Below are 26,095 nucleotides of genomic sequence, written 5' to 3'. Positions count from 1 at the left end.
CCTTAAGTTCTAATTTTTCTTTCAGTTACTCTCAGACAGTGGTGCTCAAAGCCTTTGGTATACTCTGTTAAATACATTTGATCTCGACTCTTAGTGCTCTGTCTCAAGGATTACTTGACACATTTACACCACAAGCATATGACTAGGGAAATAACTCTTTGAGCTTTTAATCATGTCTGACCTCCCTAGTCATTAATGCTCAGAGCCTTCAACCTTGCTTTTATTTTTCTTTTGTTTTTTCTTTTGCTTCAAGGATTAAGCTTTTGTTTACTTTAGAGAATTTATAATAGTTCTCTAAATTCCTGTTTATTATACATCAACAACCTTTGATTTAAATTCAAATATGCACAGTTCATGTCATGCATTCATAATCACAAAGAACACCACCACATTTAAGTAAATAAGACTACTCTTTGATATAAACTCTATTTCTCATGCAATACATCTTTTTCTTTTTCTTTTTCTTTTGAATTCAAGCTCAGTGAGCGATACATGAGACACTTTTCAGAATTAAAAGCAAGTAACAAAATTAAAATAGCAAATCAAACTAGAACTTAGGAATTAAAATTACAAAGGATCATGCAGAAACTAAGACAACACAGTAGAAAACAGGAACATAACATAGTAATGGCAAAATAATATAGGAAGTGAAAGGAACTGTGCCACCTCAATCTCTATAGTGGGATCTCTCTCCTCTGGCTATGATCCATATAGTCCTCTCAGGCGGCTATAATCCTGTCTCAGTTGGGAAATCTCCTGGTGCTGAGAGTCCTGAGTAGCTCTCATTTGATCGAGGGTGGTGGTGAGATACTCCCAACGGTTGTTTTGTGTCACCCTCATCTCCTCAATAGATGCAGTGTACTGCTGCCAACGGCTATCCTACGTGATCCTCATCTGCTCAATGGAGGAAGTGAGCTGCTGCCAGTATTCTTGAGGTGGAAAGTAGTGTCCCTGAGGCAATGATGGCTGGTCCTGTTGAGCTTCCTCCTCAACTTGCTCTTCTCTGGGGACCCTGTGCTGTTCCCTGTGAGTCTCCATGGTCTTCTTGGTAATTGGTCTCTCAACAAGAATGGAAAAGTCATTCACCAGCTTTACCCCTGCTGCTTCACACAGGCAGTAAATCAGATGTGGAAAACCAAGCCTAGCCTTCTGAAGAGGATTGGAGGCAATATTGTATATCTGTTCTGGAATAATTTTCTCTACCTCTACCACTTCTCCCTTCATGATATAGTAAATCATGAGAGCCCAGTCCACAGTACATTTGGACCGGTTGCTAGTTGGCATGATAGACCTCCGAGTGAAGTCTAACCATCACCTAGCTAAAGGAAGAAGATCAGTGCTCTTTAGTTGGTTTGGCTTCCCCTTTGCACCTATTCTCCACTGAGAATCGAGAATGCATATTTCTTCAATGACTTGGTCTAGTTCCTGGTCTCTATGCATCCTTTCGCTGTAGCAGGCAGACATATGATCTGGACCCGACAGATGGAGGGCCTGGCGGATGTTTCTTGGACTGAAATCAATGACTTTTACCCTTACATAGCTCTGATAATTTTCTAATTGACCCCTTCAACGTCCTTGTACGTGACCCAGAGGTTTCCTTAAAACTCATGGACCATCAGTTGTCCAACCTCCGTGTGTGGGCTGCACAGAAAATGCCACCCTTTTCTTTCAATTTGAAATTGAATTTCCAAATATTCATCCGATTGCAGTGCAAATCTCACTTCCGGAGTCACAACCTTCTTGTAGGTCTGATCATAAAAGTGTTTTTCATGGAGCTTGGATCAGAACCTGTGTGTATCATGAGAATTAGTGGCTAGCTCTTTGCCTTTCCTCTTCTTTTAGGATGCAATAGTTTTGGGTGCCATTACAGATAACAGGGAAAATAAACAAGCAAAGCGACAACACCAAACTTAAAACTTTTGCTCGTCCTCAAGAAAATTAAAAGAATACAAAGGGGAAGACAGAGGGGAGCGAAAGAAGAAACTGGAAAATAAGAGAATAGAAATTAAATTTAAAATTTTCTTTCCTGTTTGTTTTTTTTAACTGAAAAGATAGAAAAAAAAAAGAAAAGAAGAGGAGTAGGGGGCACGGTTGAATAGAGGAAGGGGGTGGGGATGAAGGTGAGGGGTTAGTGTTGTTGTTGTGGTTGAGAAGGGAATTGGGGAGAGGTTGGTTGTTCTTTCAAGAGAGGAGTATGGGGTTATATGAGGGTGGGGTTTAAAGGGAGGTGTGTGTGTTTAGGGAAGATGAGAGTTATTGTGTGTGTCTGGAGATGGGATGGGGAGGGTTTTATAGAGAAGTTGGGGTGGGGTTTCGTTGAGGGTTGGTTACGGTTATGTATTTGGAAGGGAGTGGTGTTACGGATTGGAGTTGGGGGAAGCACTTGTGTCACAAACGTGTATGGGGAATGGAAGGAATAAGATAGGGGCAAGGGGTCAGGGATAGGGGGGAACGGTTTGAGGTTCTTGAAGGAAGGGGACAAGGGATTCGGACAGGAGGGGATGAGTTCACGGGCATGAGGGCTATGGTTGTGCAAGGCTTGGAAAAAGGGAAAGTAGAATTAGGAGGAGGTATCTTGGAATTGATTGGAAATGATTTGGAGCAAAATTTGGTGATTCGGTTAGGTAATAATTGGGGGGGGGGAGGGGAAGGGCACTTGGTTAGCGCCTAACTTGGGCAACGCGGTGCCCAACTTCATGGAGAATGTAAGCCTAGTGCCTAACATGGATTCCCTGGCACCTAACTTGAGTGTGAACCTCCAACCTGGCGCCTAACTTCAATCCTACGGCGCCTAACTTCAACTCTAGCGTCTCACTCAGCGCCTAACATGAGGTTTGTGGAGTTGGGCGCTGGGGTGGCAGTGAGTAATTCCAATTTGCACGCTTCATGTGGCGCCTAAATTGATGGAGCTAAGTTAGGCGCCACCCCTCCCGAGAGTAACACCAACTTGTTCGCAGCATTGGTGCCTAACTTTAAGGGGTGAAGTTAGGCGCCACCCTTCCAGTAACTATCTTCAGAATTAGCTTGAATATGGCACCAAACTTGAGGTTTTAAAGTTAAGCACCACCCAATCCGAACTTAGCTTCTCCAAGGTGTCCGAAACTCTGTCTTCCTGCACATGTTTCTGTTCTAATTACTCTGCATGATCCAAACACATATAAAACAAAGGAAAAATAGTAGAAACTCAAACAAAAATGAATAAATAATAAAATCAAAGCCAAAGAAATTGAACGGAAGGATACGAAAACATCGGGTTGCCTCCCGACAAACGCTTCTTTAACGTCACTAGCTTAACGGTCAGTTCTGCTAGTTCAGCAGATGAGTGGACCTTTGGCGATCAATCTCGCCTCCAATATAGTGCTTCAACCTCTGGCCATTCACTGTAAATTTTCTGTCAGAATTCTCCTCCTGAATTTCCACATGACCATACGGTAATGCTCTAGTTACCACAAACGGTCCTGACCACCGGGATTTCAGCTTTCCAGAAAAGAGTTTGAGCCTTGAATTGAACAGAAGCACTTTTTGACCTAGCTCAAAGACTCTGATGGCAATCTTCTTGTCATGCCATATCTTAGTTCTCTCCTGATAGAGCTTGGCATTCTCATAAGCTGAATATCTGAATTCATCAAACTCATTCAACTGAAGCATTCTCTTTATTCCTGCAGCTTGAGCATCAAAGTTCAGAAACTTGATTGCCCAGTAAGCTCTATGCTCCAACTCAACTAGCGAGTGACAGGCTTTACCATAGACCAACTGATAAGGGGACATGCCAATAGGAGTCTTATATGCTATTCGGTATGCCCAGAGAGCATCATCAAGCTTCCTAGACCAATCCTTCCTTGAGATGCTGATGGTCTTCTCTAGAATCCTCTTGAGTTCTCTATTAGAAACCTCAACCTGTCCACTTGTCTAAGGATGATAAGGGGTTGCAACTTTATGACGGACTCCATATCTTTGCAAAAGTGAGTCCAGCTGTCTGTTACAAAAGTGATTTCCACCATCATTAATGAGTGTCATTGGGATACCAAACCGGCTGAAAATATATCTCTGAAGAAAGCTCATCACCACCTTGGCATCATTAGTGGGCAGAGCTACAGCTTCACCCACTTGGACACAAAATCAACTGCCACCAAGATATATGTGTTGGAGTATGAAGGTGGAAAAGGTCCCATGAAGTCAATACCCCACACATCAAATAGCTCTATCTCAAGAATCCCCTACTCTGGCATCTCATGGTTGGCAGGGAGATTCTTAGCTCTCTTACATCTGTCACAGTTCTTCACAAATGCTCTTGAGTCCCGAAAGAGAGTCGGCCAGTAGAAACCGTTTTGAAGGACCTTTGTAGCTGTTCTTTCACCACCAAAGTGGCCTCCATAATCAGAGCCATGACAGTGCCAAAGAATCTGCTGTGTTTTCTCATCTGAGACACACCTTCGGATTATACCATCTGAGCATATTCTAAAAAGATATGGTTCCTCCCAAAAGTAGTACTTTGCATCAGTCAATAGTTTCTTCACTTGTTGTTTACTATACTCTTTTGGGATGAACTTCATGGCTTTGTAATTTGCAATATCTGCAAACCATGGAGCTTGCTGAATGACAAAAAGTTTCTCATCCGGAAATGTCTTAGTCACAGCTATGGGTGGTTGCACTCCTTCTTCAGGTTCAATTCTGGAAAGGTGATCAGCCACTTGATTTTCTGACCCTTTCCTGTCTTTGATCTCAATATCAAACTCCTGAAGGAGTAGCACCCATCTGATCAATCTTGGTTTAGAATCCTGTTTGGTTAGAAGGTACTTCAAAGCAGCATGATCAGTATAAACAATAACCTTTGAACCAATTAAATAGGACCTAAACTTATCAATAGCATACACGACAGCGAATAATTCTTTTTCTGTAGTTGTGTAATTCTTCTGAGCATCATCAATACATGACTAGCATAGTAAATGACATGCATAAGCTTGCCTTGCCTCTGTGCTAAAATAGCTCCTATAGCATAATCACAAGCATCACACATTAATTCAAATGGAAAATCCCAATCAGGGGGAGCTATGATGGAAGCAGAGGTAAGGTTTGCTTTCAGAGTTTTAAAAGCATGCAGCCATTCAGCATCAAATACAAAAGGAACATCAACAACTAATAGGTTGCTCAATGGTTTAGAAATTTTAGAAAAATCCTTTATAAATATTCTATAAAATCCTGCATGACCCAAGAAACTCCTGACTGCCTTAACATTAGTTGATGGTGATAATTTTTCAATTACCTCCACCTTGACTCTATCAACCTCAATTCCCTTGCTTGAAATCCGGTGTCCAAGAACAATACCTTCTGTGACCATAAAGTGACATTTCTCCCAATTTAAAACAATGTTTGATTCTTGACACCGTTTCAAGACCAGAGATAAATGCTTAAGGCAAGATTCAAAAGAATTACCAAAAATAGAAAAATCATCCATAAATACCTCAATAAACTTTTCAACCATATTAGAAAAATTGAAAGCATACACCTCTTAAAAGTTACAGAGTCCAAATGACATTCTTCGGTAAGCAAATACTCTAAAAGGACATGTGAATACCGTCTTCTCTTAATATTGAGGGTCCACTGTAATTTGGTTATATCCAGAATATCCATCTAGACAACAATAAAAAGCATGACCAGCTAACCTCTGATGCGTGAGCATCTTTCCTATCTTTTCCTAGTAAATTTGCATTCAAATCGTTGAGTTTAATCAAGATTTAAATATCTTTTAGCCACTATGCATGCTACTTTGAATTGTGTACAATTCTATTTATTTCAGGTAGCATTCAGGTGGATTTGATAGAGTTTTGTAGCAGAAAAGGAAGAAAACGAATGATGCTATCAACCCCTACTTCCTTGCACTCAAACAAGAATAACTTGAGCTACAGAGGTCCAATTGATGTTATTTCAGCGGAATTGGAAAGCTAACTTCCAGGTCTTTCCAACGATATATAATAGTACACACTTCTTCTCCAGAACACTCGGCCTTCACGGCACCAAACTTGAGGTTACTCAAGTTTGGCACCACACTCAAGTTTTCAAGAACAATACATTGCTGCCACCCCTACGCCGAACTTGAGAATTTCCAAGTTTAGCGTGGGCATGAAGAATTCCAAGAAAACACTCTGCCTCCTCCATGCTGAACTTGGGAATTCTCAAGTTTGGCGTGGACCTTAGTGAAGGAGTGGTCCCCAATGCGTTCCAAAGGCTACGAGAATCAATTAATTTATTTTGTTAAACTTTTATTTTATTTATAATTAGGAAAGAATATTATTTAGTTTAGGAAATATATTTTACATTAATTAGGATTAGATATAAATGGAAAAAGAATCAACCCTTCGGAATCTCTTCTCTTACCTCATTCCGTAATTTATAGTTTTTCAGAATCCTTGTTTTCTCTCTGAACCATGAGCAACTAAACCTCTACTGTTAAGGTTAGGAGCTCTGTCTATTGTATGGATTGATAATATTACTTTTCTATTTTAATTTATGTACTAATTTATCATTCAAGAATTATTTTTGTTCTTTATCTTATGAATCTGGGTGGAACGGAAGTATGACCCTTGTTCTAATTGCGTTCTTGTATAACTTGGAAAAGCTCCTTACTTGAACAACAGCTTGAAAATAATTTCTCCTAATTTTCTAATTATCTGGACTTAACAGGATACGTGACATATAATCCTCTTATATTTGGATAATTAGGGTTTTTGTGGCAGATAACTAGAATTGAACTTCACCCTCTAATTGGAATTAAGTGACCAAGTTTTTGGCGCCATTGCCGGGGATTGACTGTGATTGACAACTATTGGTTGTTTGATCTCTTAGATTAGGCATTTTTGCTTTAATTTCATTTAACTTATTTCTTTAAATTTTTTATAAAAAAAATTTTTTTGATTTATTTTATTTAAAATTTTTTTCTCTTAATTTCTGAAATTAAATTTGGTGTCCCCTTAGTTGTTTTTATTCTTCCTAGTTATTCTACTCATTGAGTTTGAATTTTATACTCCTTTTTTCTTATTAGTTATTTTCTTTTCTAAATTATTCAGTTTATTTTCTTTATTTTATTTTTATTTTCTTTTATATTTTATTTTATTTTTATTTCTTTGTATTATTTTTATTTTTCTTTTGTTCTTTCTCCTTTGCTTGCCTGTTTACCACATGGTGCGTTTAATTCTATTTGGTGTTTTGTGCTAAGGAAAAATAATGGAGAGAGATCACATGGGTTACTACTCACACCCAAGTAGTGATTCATATTATTGTGGATGGAGTAACTATCCAAATTTTGGTTGGCAAAGTCAAAACCAAAGAAACTTCAGTGCTCCATGTTCCAACTATCAAGAACCACCATCTCCATATTCATACCAAGAACCACCACCTCTCTATCCATATCAAGAACCATCATCTTTCTACCCATATCAAGAGCCTACATCTCCCTATTCATACCAAGAACCATCCTCTTTTTACTCTTATCTAGAACCATCATCTCCTTCTTATTCATATCAAGAGCCACCATCTCTTTATTCATATCAAGAACCATCATCTCTTGAGCTTCTCATGAAAGAATTCATGCATGATATAAGGATGAGTGTCAAAAATGTAGAGAAATATGTGGAGTTGATTATCAAGCCCCAGAAAGAGGAACAAGCAAATTCCTTCCCAAGAGATATAATGCAAGATCCTATGGAAGAAAGTGAGGAAATCAATCAAAGGATTTCATATTCCAGTGAATTAGAGAACTCTCCACCCTCACACATGGAAGAAGAGAAAGACGCGAAAACAAAGGAGGAAGATGCACAAACAAAGAAGAAATATGCACAAACAAAGGAGGTTGTAAGGGATGAAAACAATTATGGGCATCTACACTCCAATGAAGCAGAGAGTGGCATAGAGGGTGAGTTTCTTGAACCACCAATTCAAGAAGTTCTTGATGAAGGGTACACTCCAACCATCACACGACACCCAAATTTTAAAATCAAAGAAGTGAAGGCAACCAAGGAAAGCACTGAAAAGGAGATTGTGACCAAGAAACAGAAGAAAATATCCAAAAAAAAGAGAAGGTTAGCAAAAAACAATCCAACCTCTACCCCAATAAGCAAAGTGAATCAAGCTAACCACAATAAAAGAAAGCTTGTTAGGAAGAATTTATATCAGGGGACACTAATTTTCACCGCTCCCCCCTTGGAGACATTTCTTTTAACCAACTGGAAGAAGAGGAAGAAAATTCAACAATCAAGTGTCAAGCTAGTGACATTAAAGAAGCGCTTGTTGGGAGGTAACCCAACTACTAGTATCCTTGGTTTTGCAGTTACTTTGGTTTTAATTTTATAGTTATTTTGATTTTAGCAATATAGTTATTTTAGTTCTGGTTTTAAATTACTTTATCTCAATTTTTTTTAGAATTTTTCTTGTTTTACATGTGTTTTAGAACAGGAACAAGAGCAATTAAAAGGAATTTTTGACACCCTGGAATTTTTCTTTGCTTGAGGACAAGCAAAATTTTAAGTTTTGTGTTGTCTTTTCACTTGTGGCTTTTCTATTTATTTTAATGGCACCAAAGGGAGGCGAATCATCTTCACGGAGGAGCACAGCCTGAAGAATGAAACAGCCACCAACATAACTGAGGTGGTTGAGTTCCTTTCATTCTATTTCTCCTTCCGTTCTTATTTTGTTGTCTTCTGTTTTTTGTTGCTTTGATTGCCTGCATGATTTTTAGTACTTTCAGTTCTTAGATTTAGTTTCATTCTGTTATTTGCTTTTAGTAAAAAAATGTCTTATGTACTGCTCACTGAGCTTGAATCTAAAAAGAAAAGAAAAGAAGTGATGTATTGCATGAGAAATTGAGTTTATATTTAAGAGTAGTCTTATTTACATAAATATGGTGGTATTATCTATGATTCTGAATGCATGATATGAACAGTGCATATTTGAATTTGAATCAAGGGATGTTGAAGTATAAGGAACAGGAATTTAGAGAACTATTCTGAATTCTCTGAATTAAACAAAAGCTTAATCCTTGAAGCAAAAGAAACAGCAAAAGAAAAATAAAAGCAAGGTCCAAGGCTCTGAGCATCAGTGACTAGGAAGGTTAGACATGATTAAAAGCTCAAATAGTTGTTTTCCTGGTCATATGCTTGTGGTGTAATTGTGTCAAGTAACCTTTGACACAGAACACTAAAAGTCGAGATCAAGTGCATTTAGCAGAGTATGTCCAAGGCTTTGAGCACTACTGTCTAGGAGCAATTGGAAAAAAAAATCAAAACTTCAAGAGAGTTCTCCAGTTAAATGCTTGTGGTGTTCTTGTGTCAATTAACCATTGAGACAGAACATTTAAAGTCACGGCTAGGCTCAAGGTGCAAAGCACTAAGTAATTGAGAATTAAGGGATATCTGCTGTGTTCACGGATTAAACTGAAGTATAAAGATCAGAGAATTCATAATATTATCCGGATTCTAATTCCGAATGACAATGACATTCCTCTGATTCAAAGGAGAGTAAGATGCCAAAACTATTCAGTATTACAATAGATAAACCACACTTCAAGAAGATACATAAGCCTAATTGAACTCTCACTTCTCATGCAAATTCACATCTTAATCATGTATTAGTTTTGGTTGCTTGAGGACAAGCAACAATTCAAGTTTGGTGTTGTGATGCGTGAGCATCTTTCCTATATTTTCCTAGTGAATTTGCATCCAAATTGTTGAGTTTAACCAAGATTTAAATATCTTTTAGCCACTATGGATGCTACTTTGAATTGTGTGCAATTCTGTTTATTTCAGATAGCATTCAGATGGAATTGACAAAGTTTTGTAGCAGAAAAGGAAGAAAACGAATGATGCTTTCAACCCCGACCTCCTTGCACTCAAACAAGAATAACTCTAGGTACAGAGGTCCAATTGATGTGATTTTAGTGGCATTGGAAAGCTAACTGTCAGAGCTTCCCAACGATGTATAATAGTGCACACTTCTTCTCCAGAACACTCGGCCTTCACGGCGCCAAACTTGAGGTTACTCAAGTTTGGCGCCACACTCAAGTTTTCAAGAAGAATACATTGCTGCCACCCCCACGCCGAACTTGGGAATTTCCAAGCTCAGTGTGGGCATGAAGAATTCCAAGAAAACACTCTGCCTCCTCCATGCTGAACTTGAGCTTTCTCAAGTTCAGTGCCAGTCCAATGCACCAAAGGAAGTCACGTGCATCACTCCACACTGAGCTTGGGTTAATCCAAGTTCAGCGTGGACTCAAGAAAAGCACAAGTTTAGCCACTGCCTCATCCACGCTGAATTTGGGAATTCTTAAGTTCGGCGTGGACCTCAATGAAGGAGTGGTCCCCAATGCGTTCCAAAGGCTACGAGAATCAATTAATTTATTTTGGTTAAACTTTTATTTTATTTATAATTAGGAAAAAATATTATTTAGTTTAGAAAATATATTTTACATTAATTAGGATTAGATATAAAAGGGAAAAGAATCAGCCCTTTGGAATCTCTTCTCTTACCTCATTCCGCAATTTACAGTTTTTCAGAATCCTTGTTTTCTCTCTGAACCATGAGCAACAAAACCTCCACTGTTAAGGTTAGGAGCTCTGTCTATTGTATGGATTGATAATATTACTTTTCTATTTTAATTAATATACTGATTTATCATTCAAGAATTGTTTTCAAGCTGTTGTTCAAGTAAAGATCTTTTCCATGTTATACAAGAACGCAATTAGAACAAGGTCATACTTCCATTCCATCCAGAGAATTGTTTTAGTTCTATATCTTATGAATCTGGGTGGAACGGAAGTATGATCCTTGTTCTAATTGCGTTCTTGTATAACTTGAAAAAACTCTTTACTTGAACAACAGCTTGAAAATAATTTCTCCTAAATTTCTAATTATCTGGACTTAACGGGATACGTGACATATAATCCTCTTATATTTGGGTAATTAGGATTTTTGTGGCATATAACTAGAATTGAACTTCACCCTCTAATTGGAATTAAGTGACCAAGGAATTGGTAGTTGATGAAGGTTAGAGGAGACTAAAAAGGTCTAAGGAATTAGGGTTTAGTTACATATAGTTGCCATGAATTAAATCTTGCATGATTAAAATAGTTAGTAAGAAAAGTCAATCCGAAAAATAGATAACTCTGAAGCCTTAACTGTTTCTCCATATATTATTCACTACTTGTTTACTGCCTGCTTTTCTGATTCTCTGATTTACTGTTTAATGCAATTGAGACCCAAACACTATTTTCTATCTGTCTAACTAAGTAAATCAGTTAATCACTGTTGCTTGATCCATCAATCCTCATGGGATCGACCCTCACTCACCTGAGGTATTACTTGGTTGTACTAATCCCCTTTAAATCACCAATGGTCCACCCAAGAGCTGTTTTATGGCTCTTGAGCACTGCAATCAGCGCCTCTTCCTCACTAGGTTTCAAGGAAGAGCTAATAATCACTGGATATGAATCATTTTTACCTAGGAACACATATTTCAAAGAAGGAGGCTAGGGCTTTAGCTCAACCTTTGGGACTTCTTCCTCCACCTTAGGCGTGTTAGCTATATCCTTCTGAGGTGGTGCATCATCAATCTCAAGTAATTCATACTCAGAGAGAGGGTCTAGAATATCAACAAGTACCTTAGCTTCTAGTACCTCTTGAACAAGTGGTTCAACAACATCAACTCTCAAACACCTCTCAGATTCATTAGGGTGTTTAATAGCTTCAAACACATTAAGGACCACCTATTCTTCATTCACCCTCAGGGTTAATTCACCCTTTTGCACATTAATCAAAGCTCCACCTGTTGCTAAAAAGGGTCTTCCAAGAATAATAGAGGACTTTTTATCCTCTTCCATATCCAATATGACAAAATCAGCAGGAAAAATAAATGGACCCACTTTCACAAGTAAATCCTCAACAATCCCCACAAGAATTTTAATAGAAAGATCAACAAGTTGAAGAGAAATACGAGTGGGTTTTACCTCCTCAATCTGTAGCTTTTTCATCACTAAAAGTGGCATGAGGTTGATGCTAGCTCCAAGATTACACAATGCTCCAATGATACAAGGAATTACAAAGCTTCCTGGGTCCTGCATCTTCTCAGGAAGGTTATGTTGAATAATAGCACTAAATTCCTTTGTTAACACCACTGTCTCATTTTCCTTCTAATTCCTCTTGTTAGTCAACAGTTCTTTCATGAATTTAGCATAGAGAGGTATTTGCTCAAGAGTCTCAGCAAAAGGAATGTTGATCTGGAGCTTCTTAAAGACTTCTAAAAATCTGGAAAATTACTTCTCTTTGGAAGCCTTCTGAAGTCTCTGAGGATATGGCATTTTAGGCTTGTACTCAGGAGTCTTAGGCAATGTAGGATGAGTGTCAAGCGAGACTGGGAATGGATTATCTGCACACCTAGGAGGGACGTGCTCCATGGTGCACGAAATTGTGATCATCAACAATGGCACCAAAGGACTTGGAGCTCTTAAACGTGAATCACACTTTGTCACAATTCCGCACAACTAACCAGTAAGTGCACTGGGTCGTCCAAGTAATACCTTAAGTGAGTAAGGGTCGATCCCACGGAGACTGTCGGCTTGAAGCAAGCTATGGTCATCTTGTAAATCTCAGTCAGGCGGATTCAAATGGTTATAGAGGATTGATAATTAAAAGATAAACATAAAATAGAATAAAGATAGAGATACTTATGTAATTCATTGGTAGGAATTTCAGATAAGCGTATGAAGATGCTTTGTTCCTCCTGAACCTCTACTTTCCTATTGCCTTCTTCCAATCATTCATACTCCTTTCCATGGCAAGCTTTATGTTGGGCATCACCGTTGTCAATGGCTACTTCCCGTCCTCTCAGTGAAAACGTTCCAAATGCGCTGTCACCGCACAGCTAATCATCTGTCGGTTCTCGATCATGCTAGAATAGGATCCATTGATCCTTTTGCGTCTGTCACACGCCCAACAATCGCGAGTTTGAAGCTCGTCACAGTCATCCCTTTCCAATCGTAGATTAGAAACCCAAGAGATACGCATTCAAGCCATTGCTAGTAGAACAGAGGTGGTTGTCAGGCACATGTTCATAGGTGAGAATGATGATGAGTGTCACGGATCATCACATTCATCAAGTTGAAGAACGAATGAATATCTTAGAGAAGAAGTAGGCGTGAATTGAATAGAAAAATAATAGTACTTTGTATTAATTCATGAAGGACAGCAGAGCTCCACACCTTAATCTATGGTGTGTAGAAACTCCACCGTTGAAAATACAAAAGTGATAATGGTGTAAGCATGGCCGAATGGCCAGCCTCCAAGGTCTAGGGACTAAACGTCCAAAGATGTGTGTACAAATACAATAGTAAAAGGTCCTATTTATAGAGAACTAGTAGCCTAGGGTTACAGAAATAAGTAATTAATGCAGAAATCTTCTTCTGGGCCCACTTGGTGTGTGCTTGGACTGAGCATTGAAGCTTCCATGTGTAGAGACTTTTCTTGGAGTTAAACGCCAGCTTTTGTGCCAGTTTGGGTGTTTAACTCCAGCTTTTGTGCCAGTTTTGGAGTTAAACGCCAGAATTCTTGAGCTGACTTGGAACGCCAGTTTAGGCCATCAAATCTTGGGAAAAGTATGGACTATTATATATTGCTGGAAAGCCCAGGATGTCTACTTTTCAACGAAATTGAGAGCGCACCAATTGGGCTTCTGTAGCTCCAGAAAATCCACTTCGAGTGCAGGGAGGTCAGAATCCAACAGCATCTGCAGTCCTTTTTCAGCCTCTGAATTAGATTTTTGCTCAGGTCCCTCAATTTCAGCCAGAAAATACTTGAAATCACAGAAAAAGACACAAACTCATAGTAAAGTCCAGAATTGTGATTTTTATTTAAAAACTAATAAAAATATAATAAAAACTAATTAAAATATACTAAAAATATACTAAAAACAATGCCAAAAAACGTATAAATTATCCGCTCATCACAACACCAAACTTAAATTGTTGCTTGTCCCCAAGCAACTGAAAATAAAATAGGATAAAAAGAAGAGAATGTCCAATGAATTCCAAAAACATCTATGAATTCCAATGAACAGTTTTGGCATCTCACTTTATTCCTTGAAGTTCAGAATGATTGGCATCTATAGGAACATAGAATCCAGATAGTGTTATTGATTCTCCTAGTTAAGTATGTTGATTCTTGAACACAGCTACTTTATGAGTCTTGGCCGTGGCCCTAAGCACTTTGTTTTCCAGTATTACCACCGGATACATAAATGCCACAGACACATAACTGGGTGATCCTTTTCAGATTGTGACTCAGCTTTGCTAGAGTCCCCAATTAGAGGTGTCCAGGGTTCTTAAGCATACTCTTCTTTTTGCTTTGTACCTCGACTTTAACCGCTTAGTCTCAAGTTTTCACTTGACACCTTCACGCCACAATCACATGGTTAGGGACAGCTTGGTTTAGCCGCTTAGGCCAGGATTTCATTCCTGTGGGCCCTCCTATCCACTGATGCTCAAAGCCTTGGATCCTTTTTATCACCTTTGCCTTTTGGTTTAAAGCGGTATTAGCTTTTTCTGCTTGCTTTTCTTTTTTTTTTCTTTTTCTTTTCTCTTTTTCTTCTTTTTTTTTCGCCTCTTTTTTTTCTACAAGCTTTTCACTGCTTTTTCTTGCTTCAAGAATCAATTTTATGATTTTTCAGATCATCAGATAACATTTCTCCTTTCCCATCATTCTTTCAAGAGCCAACAATTTTAACATTCATAAACAATCAAATTCAAAAATATGCACTGTTCAAGCATTCATTCAGAAGAACAATAGTATTGCCACCACATCAAAATAATTAAACTGTTTTAAAATTTGAAATTCATGCACTTCTTTTTCTTTTTCAATTAAAAACATTTTTCATTTAAGAAAGGTGATGGATTCATTTTTATAGCTTTGAGGCATAGACATTTAGACACTAATGATCATGTAATAAAGACACAAACATAAATAAACATAAAGCACAATTTTTGAAAAACAGAAAATAAAGAACAAGAAAATTAAAGAACGGGTCCACCTTACTGATGGTGGCTTGTTCTTCCTCTTGAAGATCTTATGGAGTGCTTGAGCTCCTCAATGTCTCTTCCTTGCCTTTGTTGTTCCTCTCTCATGGTTCTTTGGTCTTCTCTAATTTCATGGAGGAGGATGGAATGCTCTTGGTGCTCTACCCTTAGTTGTCCCATGTTGGAACTTAATTCTCCTAGGGAGGTGTTGATTTGCTCCCAATAGTTTTGTGGAGGAAAATGCATCCCTTGAGGCATCTCAAGGATTTCATGATGAGGAGTTTCCTCATGCTCTTGGTGAGGTTCTCTCACTTGCTCCATCCTTTTCTTAGTGATGGGCTTGTCCTCATCAATGAGGATGTCTTCCTCTATGTCAATTCCAGCTGAATTGCAGAGGTGACAAATGAGATGAGGGAAGGCTAACCTTGCCATAGTAGAGGACTTGTCCGCCACCTTGTAGAGTTCTTGGGATATAACCTCATAAACTTCTACTTCCTCTCTAATCATGATTCTATGAATCATGATAGTCTGGTCTATAGTAACTTCAAATCGGTTGCTAGTAGGAATGATTGAGCGTTGGATGAACTCCAACCATCCCCTAGCCACGGGCTTGAGGTTATGCCTTCTTAGTTGAATCGGCTTCCCTCTTGAATCTCTCTTCCATTGAACGCCCTCTTCACATATGTCCATGAGGACTTGGTCCAACCTTTGATCAAAGTTGACCCTTCTAGTGTATGGGTGTGCATCTCCTTGCATCATGGGCAAGTTGAATGCCAACCTTACATTTTCCGGACTAAAATCTAAGTATTTTCCCGGACCATTGTAAGCCAATTCTTAGGATCCGGGTTCACACTTTGATCATGGTTCTTGGTGATCCATGCATTGGCATAGAACTCTTGAACAATTAAGATTCCGACTTGTTGTATGGGGTTGGTGAGAACTTCCCAACCTCTTCTTCGGATCTCATGTCGGATCTCTAGATATTCGCCCTTTCTGAGCTTAAAAGGGACCTCGGGGATCACCTTCTTTTTGGCCACAACTTCATAGAAGTGGTCTTGATGCACCCTTGAGAGGAATCTCTCCATCTCCCATGACTCGGAGGTGGAAGCTTTTGCCTTCCCTTTCCTCTTTCTAGAGGTTTCTCCGGCCTTTGGTGCCATTAATAGTTATGGAAAAACAAAAAAAGCTTTAGCTTTTACCACACCAAACTTAAAAGGTTGCTCGTCCTCGAGCAAAAGAAGAAAGAAGAGAGTAGAAGAAGAAGAAATAGAGGAGATGGAGGGGGCTTAGTATTTTGGCCAAGGGGGAGGAGTAGTGTGTATGTTGTGTGAACATGAAAGAGTGAAAATGGGTTTATATAGGAGTGGAGAGGGGGGTATGGTTCGGCCATTATGGGTGGGTTTGGGTGGAAAAGTGGTTTGAATTTGAATGATGAGGTAGGTGGGGTTTTATGAAGGATGGATGTGAGTGGTGAAGAGAATGGTGGGATTTGATAGGTGAGGGGTTTTTGGGGAAGAGGTATTGAGGTGATTGGTGAATGGTGAAGAAGAGAGAGAGAGAGGTGGGGAAGGTGGGGATCCTATGGCGTCCACAGATCTTGAGGTGTCAAGGATTTCTCATCCCTGCACATGTGGCGGGCAAAACGCCCCTTGCTGCCAATCCTGGCGTTAAACACCAGGCTGCTGCCCATTTCTGGCATTTAACGCCAGCTTCTTGCCCATTCCTGGCATTAAACGCCAGTCTGGTGCCCATATCTAGCGATAAACGCCCAGAATGGTGCGAGACTGGGCGTTTAACGCCCATTCTGCTACCCTCACTGGCATTTAAACGCCAGTAAGTTTCTCCTCCAGGGTGTTTTATTTTTCATTCTGTTTTTCCTTCTATTTTTTGCTTTTTCAATTATTTTTGTGACTTCACATGATCATCAACCTATAGAAAACATAAAATAACAAAAGAAAATAGAAATTTAATATAGATAAGTAAAAATTGGGTGTCCTCCCAACAAGCGCTTCTTTAATGTCAATAGCTTGACAGTGGCTCCCATGGAGCCTCACAGATGTTCAGAGCAATGTTGGAACCTCCCAACACCAAACTTAGAGTTTGAATGTGGGGGTTCAACACCAAACTTAAAGTTTGGTTGTGGCCTCCCAACACCAAACTTAGAGTTTGACTGTGGGGGCTCTGTTTGACTCTGTATTAAGAGAAGCTCTTCATGCTTCCTCTCCATGGTGACAAAGGGATATCCTTGAGCTTTAAACACAAGGGAGTCTCCATTCACTTGAATGATCAATTCTCCTCTGTCAACATCAATCACAGCTTTTGCTGTCGCTAGGAAGGGTCTGCCAAGGATGATGGATTCATCCATACACTTCTCAGTCTCTAGGATTATGAAGTCAGCAGGGATGTAGTGGCCTTCAACCTTTACCAAGACATCCTCTACAAGTTCATAAGCCTATTTCTTTGAATTGTTTGCCATCTTCAGTGAGATTCTTGCAGCTTGTACCTCAATGATCCCTAGCTTCTCCATTACAGAGAGAGGCATGAGGTTTATACTTGACCCTAGGTCACACAGAGCCTTCTCAAAGGTCATGGTGTCTATGGTACAAGGGATTGAGAATTTTCCAGGGTCTTGTCTCTTCAGAGGTAATTTCTGCCTAGTCAAGTCATCCAGTTCTTTGGTGAGCAATGGAGGTTCATCCTCCCAAGTCTCATTACCAAACAACTTGGCATTTAGCTTCATGATTGCTCCAAGGTACTTAGCAACTTGCTCTTCAGTAGCATCTTCATCCTCTTCAGAGGAAGAATACTCATCAGAGCTCATGAATGGCAGAAGTAAATTAAATGGAATCTCAATAGTCTCAGTGTGAGCCTCAGATTCCCATGGTTCCTCATCAGGGAACTCCATGGAGGCCAGTGGACGTCCATTGAGGTCTTCCTCAGTGGGGATCACTGCCTCTTCCTCCTCTCTAGGTTCGGCCATGTGAGACAAATTTATGGCTTTGCACTCTCTCTTTGGATTCTCTTCTGTATTGCTTGGGAGAGTACTAGGAGGGAGTTCAGTAATTTTCTTACTTAGCTGACCTACTTGTGCCTCCAAATTTCTAATGGAGGACCTTGTTTCAGTAATGAAACTTTGAGTGGTTTTGATTAGATCAGAGACAATGGTTGCTAAGTCAGAGTGGCTTTGCTTAGAATTCTCTGTCTGTTGCTAAGAAGATGATGGAAAAGGCTTGCTATTGCTAAACCTGTTTCTTCCACCATTATTGTTGTTGAAACCTTGTTGAGGTCTCTGTTGATACTTCCATGAGAGATTTGGATGCTTTCTCTATGAAGGATTATAGGTGTTTCCATAGGGTTCTCCCATGTAATTCACCTCTTCCATTGCTGGGTTTTCAGGATCATAAGCTTCTTCTTCAGAGGAAGCTTCCTTAGTACTGCCTGTTGCTGCTTGCATTCCAGACAGACTCTGAGAAATCATATTGACTTGTTGGGTTAATATTTTATTCTGAGCCAATATGGCATTCAGAGTATCAATCTCAAGAACTCTTTTCTTCTGAGTTGTCCCATTATTCACAGGATTCCTTTCAGAAGTGTACATGAATTGGTTATTTGCAACCATTTCAATGAGTTCCTGAGCTTCTGTAGGCGTCTTCTTCAGATGAAGAGATCCTCCAGCAGAGCTATCCAATGACATCTTGGATAGTTCAGACAGACCATCATAGAAAATACCTATGATGCTCCATTCAGAAAGCATGTCAGAAGGACATCTTCTGATCAATTGCTTGTATCTTTCCCAAGCTTCATAGAGGGATTCTCCTTCTTTTTGTTTGAAGGTTTGGACTTTCACTCTGAGCTTGCTCAATTTTTGAGGTGGAAAGAACTCTGCCAAGAAGGCATTGACTAGCTTTTTCCAAGAGTTCAGGCTTTCTTTAGGTTGTGAATCCAACCATGTCCTAGCTCTGTCTCTTACAGTAAAAGGAAAAAGCATAAGTCTGTAGACTTCAGGGTCAACCCCATTGGTCTTGACAGTGTCTTGCAAGAATTCAGCTAAGAACTGATGAGGATCTTCCAATGGAAGTCCATGAAACTTGCAATTCTGTTGCATTAGAGAAACTAATTGAGGCTTAAGCTCAAAGTTGTTTGCTCCAATGGCAGGGATTGAGATGCTTCTCCCATAGAAGTCGGGAGTAGGTGCAGTAAAGTCACCAAGCACCTTCCTTGCATTGTTGGCATTGTTGTTTTTGGCTGCCATGGTTTCTTCTTCCTTGAAAAGCTCTGTTAGGCCCTCTAAAGAGAGATGTTCTTTAGCTTCTCTTAGCTTTCTCTTCAAGGTCCTTTCAGGTTCAAGATCAGCTTGAACAAGTATGCCTTTATCTTTGTTACTGCTCATATGAAAGAGAAGAGAACAAGAAAGTAGGGAATCCTCTATGTCACAGTATAGAGATTCCTTGAGGTGTCAGAGGAAAAGAAGAATAGAAGGAGGAGGTAGATAGAAGAGAATTCGAACATATAAAGAAGGAGGGAGTTCGAATTGCACCTTGAGGAAGAGTGTTAGTCCTTTAAATAGAAAGATGTGAGAAGAGGGGAAGAATTTTCGAAAACAAATTAAAATGATTTTGAAATAATTAAAAAGAAATTTGAAAATTTGATTGAGATTTTCGAAAATTAAGATTAGGAAAGAAATTAAGTGATTTTTGAAAAAGATTTTGAAATTAGAAATCAAAAAGATATGATTGAGAGTTAATTTTGAAAAAGATGTGATTGAAAAGATATGATTGAGAAGATATGAGTGAAAATCAGACTAAAAAGAGAAAGTTTTAAAATTAAAGTTGATTTACTTGACTAACAAGAAATTAGAAGATATGATTCTAGAATTAAAAATTTTGATCCTTTTTTAATAGGCAAGTAACAACTAGAAAATTTTGAAGTAAATCATTAATTATAACAAGGATTTTCGAAAATAATAAAAAATGGAAAGAAATTGATTTTGAAGAGATATGATTGAAAAGATATGATTTGAGTAAGATTTGATTTTGAAAAATTATGAAGATTTGAAAAAAATTTGAGTTAAAAACAAAATCTTCCCTCTTGTGTCCTTCTGGCGTTTAACACCCAAAATGCTACCTTTTTGGGCGTTAAACGCCAAGCCAGGTACCCTGGCTGGCGTTTAAACGCCAGTTTTCCTTCTTCACTGGGCGTTTTAAATGCCCAGCTTTTTCTGTTTGATTCTTCTGCTGAATGTTCTGAATCTTCAATTCTCTGTATTATTAGCTTGAAAAGACACAATTTTGAAAATATTTTTGAATTTTTTAATGATGAGAAATAACAAAAAATGCAACTAAGATCAAATGAACAATGCATGCAAGACACCAAACTTAGAAATTTTGTATTGGAGGCTTTAACAAATTGAGAATGCATAAGAAAAATAACAAAACACACAAAACAGGAGAATTTAAAGATCAGGGCACTGAAATCATCAAGAACAACTTGAAGATCAATGAAGAACAATATGTATAAATTTGAAAAATGCAAGAAGAATAAAAACATGCAATTGACACCAAACTTAAAAATTGACACTAGATTCAAACAAGAAACATAAAATATTTTTTATTTTTATGGTTTTATAAATTTTTTTTTTGTGATTTTCGAAACTTATATGGAAAAGAAAATAAAGAGAATCACAACTTTTAATAAGAATTCCAGGAATCATGCAATGTTAGTCTAAAGCTTCAGTCTAAAAAGATTAGACATGTTTGGCCAAGCTTCAGCAGGACATTACATTCAGCAGCTAAATTGATGAGAATCAATCAGCTTTTGTGATGATAAGAACATCACCTTGAAACTCTAGAATCCATTCTTAAAAATTCAGAAAAATAAAAAGAAAAGTACCTAATCTAAGCAACAAGATGAACCGTCAGTTGTCCAAACTCGAACAATCCCCAGCAACGGCGCCAAAAACTTGGTGCACAAAATTGCGATCATCAACAATGGCACCAAAGGACTTGGAGCTCTTAAACATGAATCACACTTTGTCACAATTCCGCACAACTAACCAGCAACTGCACTGGGTCGTCCAAGTAATACCTTACGTGAGTAAGGGTCGATCCCACGGAGACTGTCGGCTTGAAGCAAGCTATGGTCATCTTGTAAATCTCAGTCAGGCAGATTCAAATGGTTATGGAGGATTGATAATTAAAAGATAAACATAAAATAGAATAAAGATAGAGATACTTATGTAATTCATTGGTAGGAATTTCAGATAAGCGTATGAAGATGCTTTGTTCCTCCTGAACCTCTGCTTTCCTATTGCCTTTTTCCAATCATTCATACTCCTTTCCATGGCAAGCTTTATGTTGGGCATCACCGTTGTCTACGGCTACTTCCTGTCCTCTCAGTGAAAACGTTCCAAATGCGCTGTCACCGCACGGCTAATCATCTGTCGGTTCTCGATCATGCTGGAATAGAATCCATTGATCCTTTTGCGTCTGTCACACGCCCAACAATCGCGAGTTTGAAGCTCGTCACAGTCATCCCTTCCCAGATCCTACTCAGAATACCACAGACAAGGTTTAGACGTTTCGGATCTCAGGAATGGCTACCAATAATTCTAGCCTATACCACGAAGGTTCCAATCTTAGATTAGAAATCCAAGAGATACGCATTCAAGCCATTGCTAGTAGAACAGAGGTGGTTGTCAGGCACATGTTCATAGGTGAGAATGATGATGAGTGTCACGGATCATCACATTCATCAAGTTGAAGAACGAATGAATATCTTAGAGAAGAAGTAGGCGTGAATTGAATAGAAAAACAATAGTACTTTGTATTAATTCATGAAGGACAGCATAGCTCCACACCTTAATCTATGGTGTGTAGAAACTCCACCGTTGAAAATACAAAAGTGATAATGGTGTAAGCATGGCCGAATGGCCAGCCTCCAACGTCTAGGGACTAAACGTCCAAAGATGTGTGTACAAATACAATAGTAAAAGGTCCTATTTATAGAGAACTAGTAGCCTAGGGTTACAAAAATAAGTAATTAATGCAGAAATCTTTTTCTGGGCCCACTTGGTGTGTGCTTGGGCTGAGTATTAAAGCTTCCATGTGTAGAGACTTTTCTTGGAGTTAAACGCCAGCTTTTGTGCCAGTTTGAGCGTTTAACTCCAGCTTTTGTGCCAGTTTTGGAGTTAAACGCCAGAATTCTTGAGCTGACTTGGAACGCCTGTTTGGGCCATCAAATCTTGGACAAAGTATGGACTATTATATATTGTTGGAAAGCCCAAGATGTCTACTTTCTAACGCAATTGAGAGCGCGGCAATTGGGTTTCGGTAGCTCCAGAAAATCCAGTTCGAGTGCAGGGAGGTCAGAATCCAACAGCATCTGCAGTCCTTTTTCAGCCTCTGAATCAGATTTTTGCTCAGGTCTCTTAATTTCAGCCAGAAAATACCTGAAATCACAGAAAAACACACAAACTCATAGTAAAGTCCAGAATTGTGATTTTTATTTAAAAACTAATAAAAATATAATAAAAACTAACTAAAATATACTAAAAACATACTAAAAACAATGCCAAAAAGCGTATAAATTATCCACTCATCACTCCACCTCTTCTTTTTTCTTCTCTGGAGCTTCTTTTTCAACTAGCTCCTCATTGACCTTAGTCTCAGAACCAGCTACTTTACCACTTCTCAATTGAATGGCCTTGAAATCTTCTCTTGGGTTCACCACTGTATCACCAGGAAGTGTATTTGGAGACCTCTCAGGTACTTGCTTGCTCAACTGGCCTACTTGCACCTCCAAGTTTCTAAGTGAAGCTCTAGTTTCCTACATAAAACTAGCCAGTAATGCTTCCAAATCAGTGTTCTTCTAGGGTTGAGAATTTTCCTGCTGAGGTAGTTGTTGTTGATGAGTTTGAAACTGGCGGTTATTATAATTATTTTGCTAAAAACTGCCCTGAGAATTATTGTTAAAATTCTGTGACCTCTAAAGTTGCTCTCTCCACCCTAAATTTGGGTGATTTCTCCACCCCTGATTATAGGTCTTGGCATATGGATCATTATTGGGGTTTCTAGGAGCATTCTCTATGTAGTTGACCTGTTTAGAAGGAAATTGAGCATAATCATAATTCTCACCTTGCATAAAGCTACCAGTCATGTAATAAGGAGCCTCTTGAGGGGCATTCTGAGTATTAACAACTGAAACCTGCATCTCACTCAATTATTGAGTAATCAAATTAATCTACTAAGACATAACTTTGTTTTAAGCAAGAAGAGCATCCAAAACTTCTACTTCCAAAACGGCTTTCTTCTAAGGGGTTCCAGAGTTCACAAGATTCCTATTAGATGAGTAGAGATATTGGTTGTTAGCAACCAACTCAATAAGCTCAGTAGTCTCTTCAGGTGTCTTCTTCATGTGCAATGAACCACCTGCAAAATTATCTAAACACATTTTAGACATTTCACATAAGCCCTCATAAAAGATCTCCAACTGAGTCCATTTAGAAAACATGCCAGGAGGGTATTGCTTGGTCAGTAACTTGTACCTCTCCCAGGCTTCATAGAAGGTCTCAGCATCTCTCTGCCTGAAGGACTGAACATCCACGTTAGCTTAGTCAGATTCTGTGGTGGGAAGAATTTAGACAAAAATCCAGTGACTACCTTATCCCAAGTATCCAGGCTCTCTTTGGGTTGAGAATCTAGCCACAGCTTTGCTCTATCCCTCATAGAAAATGGGAAGAGCATGAGGTTGTAAACCTCAGGATTCACTCCATTCATCTTCACAATATCACAAATCTGCAGGAAATTAGAAACAAATTAATTTGGATCTTTATGAGGAAGTTTGTGATACTGACAATTTTGTTCCACAAGAGTGACTAGCTGAGACTTCAATTCAAAGTTGTTTGCAGTTACAGGAGGCACCACAATACTTTTTCCATAAAGATCTGCATTGGGGGCAGTGTATGAGCCAAGCACTCTTATAGGTTGTTCATTCTAATTCAGATTTGCCACATTGGCATTAACAGCACGATTAAGATTCATAGTGGACTCTACAGCTTCCTTTTCAAAAGTCTCACTCAAATTTTCACTTGCTTTGTAAAGTCTAGCTTGTTTCAAGCACCGCCTCAAAGTCCTTTTAGGATTAGAATCAAAATCTGTAAGAGGTTCCTTGTCTTTGTTCCTGCTCATAAACAGACAGAAAATAAGAGAAGTGGAATTCTCTATGTCAGAGTGTAGAGAATTTCCAGTGAGGTAACCTGTGTAAAGAAATAGAATAAAATACTAACTAATTAAAGCTTAAAATATTCAAAAATTATAACTAAAATTAAGCTAGGAAATTCAAAATTTATAGAAAAAATGAACAAGAAAATTAAAGTAAAATTAACTAGGTAATACCAAACTTAATTTCATAAATTAAAGAAAAATACTAGGTAGAATTTTCGAAAATTAAGGAGCGACAATTAAATAAAATTAAAACTAAAATGGCTAATCTAAGCACTCAAACAACTAACAGTTGTCAATCACAATCAATCCCTGGCAACGGCGCCAAAAACTTGGTGCAGATTTTGTAACCACAAACTAACCGGCAAGTGCACCGAGTCGTACCAAGTAGTACCTCAAGTGAATGAGTGTCGATCCCACGAGGATTTATGGACTAAGCAACAATGGTTAAGTGATTTACTTAGTTAGACAAATAGAAAAGAGTGTTGAGATTTCAATTGCATCAAACAGTAAACTCAGAAGATCAGAAAGCAAGCAGTAAATTGAGATGAAATATATATGGAGAAAACAGTTAAGGTTTCAGAGATATCTATCTTCCGGATTGACTTTTCTTACCAAATATTTTAATCATGCAAGATTCAATTCATGGCAAACTATGTGACTAAACCCTAATTCCTTATACCTTTTTAGTCTCCTCTAACCTTCATCAACCACCAATTCCTTGGTCACTTGATTCTAATTAGAGGGTTAAGTTCAATTCTAGTTTATATGCCACAGAAACCCTAATTACCCAAATATAAGAGGGTTATATGTCACGTATCCCGTTAAGTCCAGATAACTAGAAATTTAGGAGAAATTATTTTCAAGCTATTGTTTAAGCAAAGAGCTTTTCCAAGTTTTACAAGAACTCAATTAGAACAAGGTCATACTTCCGTTCCACCCAGATTCATACGATGAAGAACGTAAACAATTCTTGAAATAGAAATCAATACATGAATAAAAATAGAAAAGTAATAGTATCAATCCATACAATAGACAGAGCTCCTAACCTTAACAGTGGAGGTTTAGTTACTCATGGTTTAAAGAGAAAACTAGGGTTCTGTAAAACTGTAAAGTGTGGAATGAGGTAAGAGAGAAGAGAAGAGCCCGAAGGACTAATTCTTTTCCCTTTTATATCTAATTCTAATTAATGTAAAATATATTTTCTAAAAAAATAATATATTTTCCTATTTATAAATAAAATAAAAGTTTAATAAAAAATAAATAAAGATCTTCGTGGCTTTCCTTGAGGAGCGTGGGGACCATTGGGTGCTATATGGTTGGCGCCTAACTTCTTGGAGGTGGCGCCTAACTTCATGCTGGCCGAATTGCTTTGAATGTTGCAGCTGGTCCTGGCGCCTAACTTGGGAGGGTGTGGCACCTAACTTGGAGGAGGCAGCAAGAAATGAGTGTAATGGTTGTGTCTGGTGCCTAGCTTGAGAAACTCCAACTTAGGCGCCACCTTGGCAGTGTACATTTACATGTGGAGTTTGTCTTGGCGTATAACTTGGAGACTCCCAAGTTAGGTGCCACCCTTGCCGAATTTCTAGAAAAGAAGTGTAGACTATTATTCATCGTTGGAAAACTGTATAAGTTAGCTTTCCAATGCCACTAGAATCATGTCAATTGGACCCTTGCAACTCAAGTTATTCATGTTAGAGTGCAGGGAGGTCAGGATTGACAGCATCATTTGCTTTCTTCTCTTTTTCTACAGAAACTCCATTAAATCCATCCAAATGCTACTTGAAATAACAGAATTGCACACAACTCAAAGTAACATCCATA

The 26,095-nt window shown here is 38.5% G+C and overlaps 1 non-coding gene and 1 pseudogene across 1 annotated transcript; one reads left to right on the top strand and one right to left on the bottom strand.

Annotated features, from left to right (window-relative positions):
* Window positions 1-699: 699 nt before the first annotated feature.
* LOC148580504 (uncharacterized) lies at window positions 700-1,865 on the bottom strand (annotated as a pseudogene).
* Window positions 1,866-18,805: 16,940 nt separating this feature from the next.
* On the top strand, window positions 18,806-18,909 carry LOC148580503 (small nucleolar RNA R71). Its single transcript, XR_015895762.1, has one exon. It is a non-coding gene; the product is annotated as a small nucleolar RNA R71 (small nucleolar RNA).
* The last annotated feature ends 7,186 nt before the right edge of the window (window positions 18,910-26,095 follow it).

The sequence above is a fragment of the Arachis ipaensis genome, chromosome B10 (genome assembly GCF_059453495.1).
Source record: "Arachis ipaensis isolate K30076 ecotype BB chromosome B10, ASM5945349v1, whole genome shotgun sequence".
NCBI lineage: Eukaryota > Viridiplantae > Streptophyta > Magnoliopsida > Fabales > Fabaceae > Arachis > Arachis ipaensis.
Note: the sequence above shows the minus strand (reverse complement) of the source record. Positions and strands in the feature narration are given on the sequence as shown.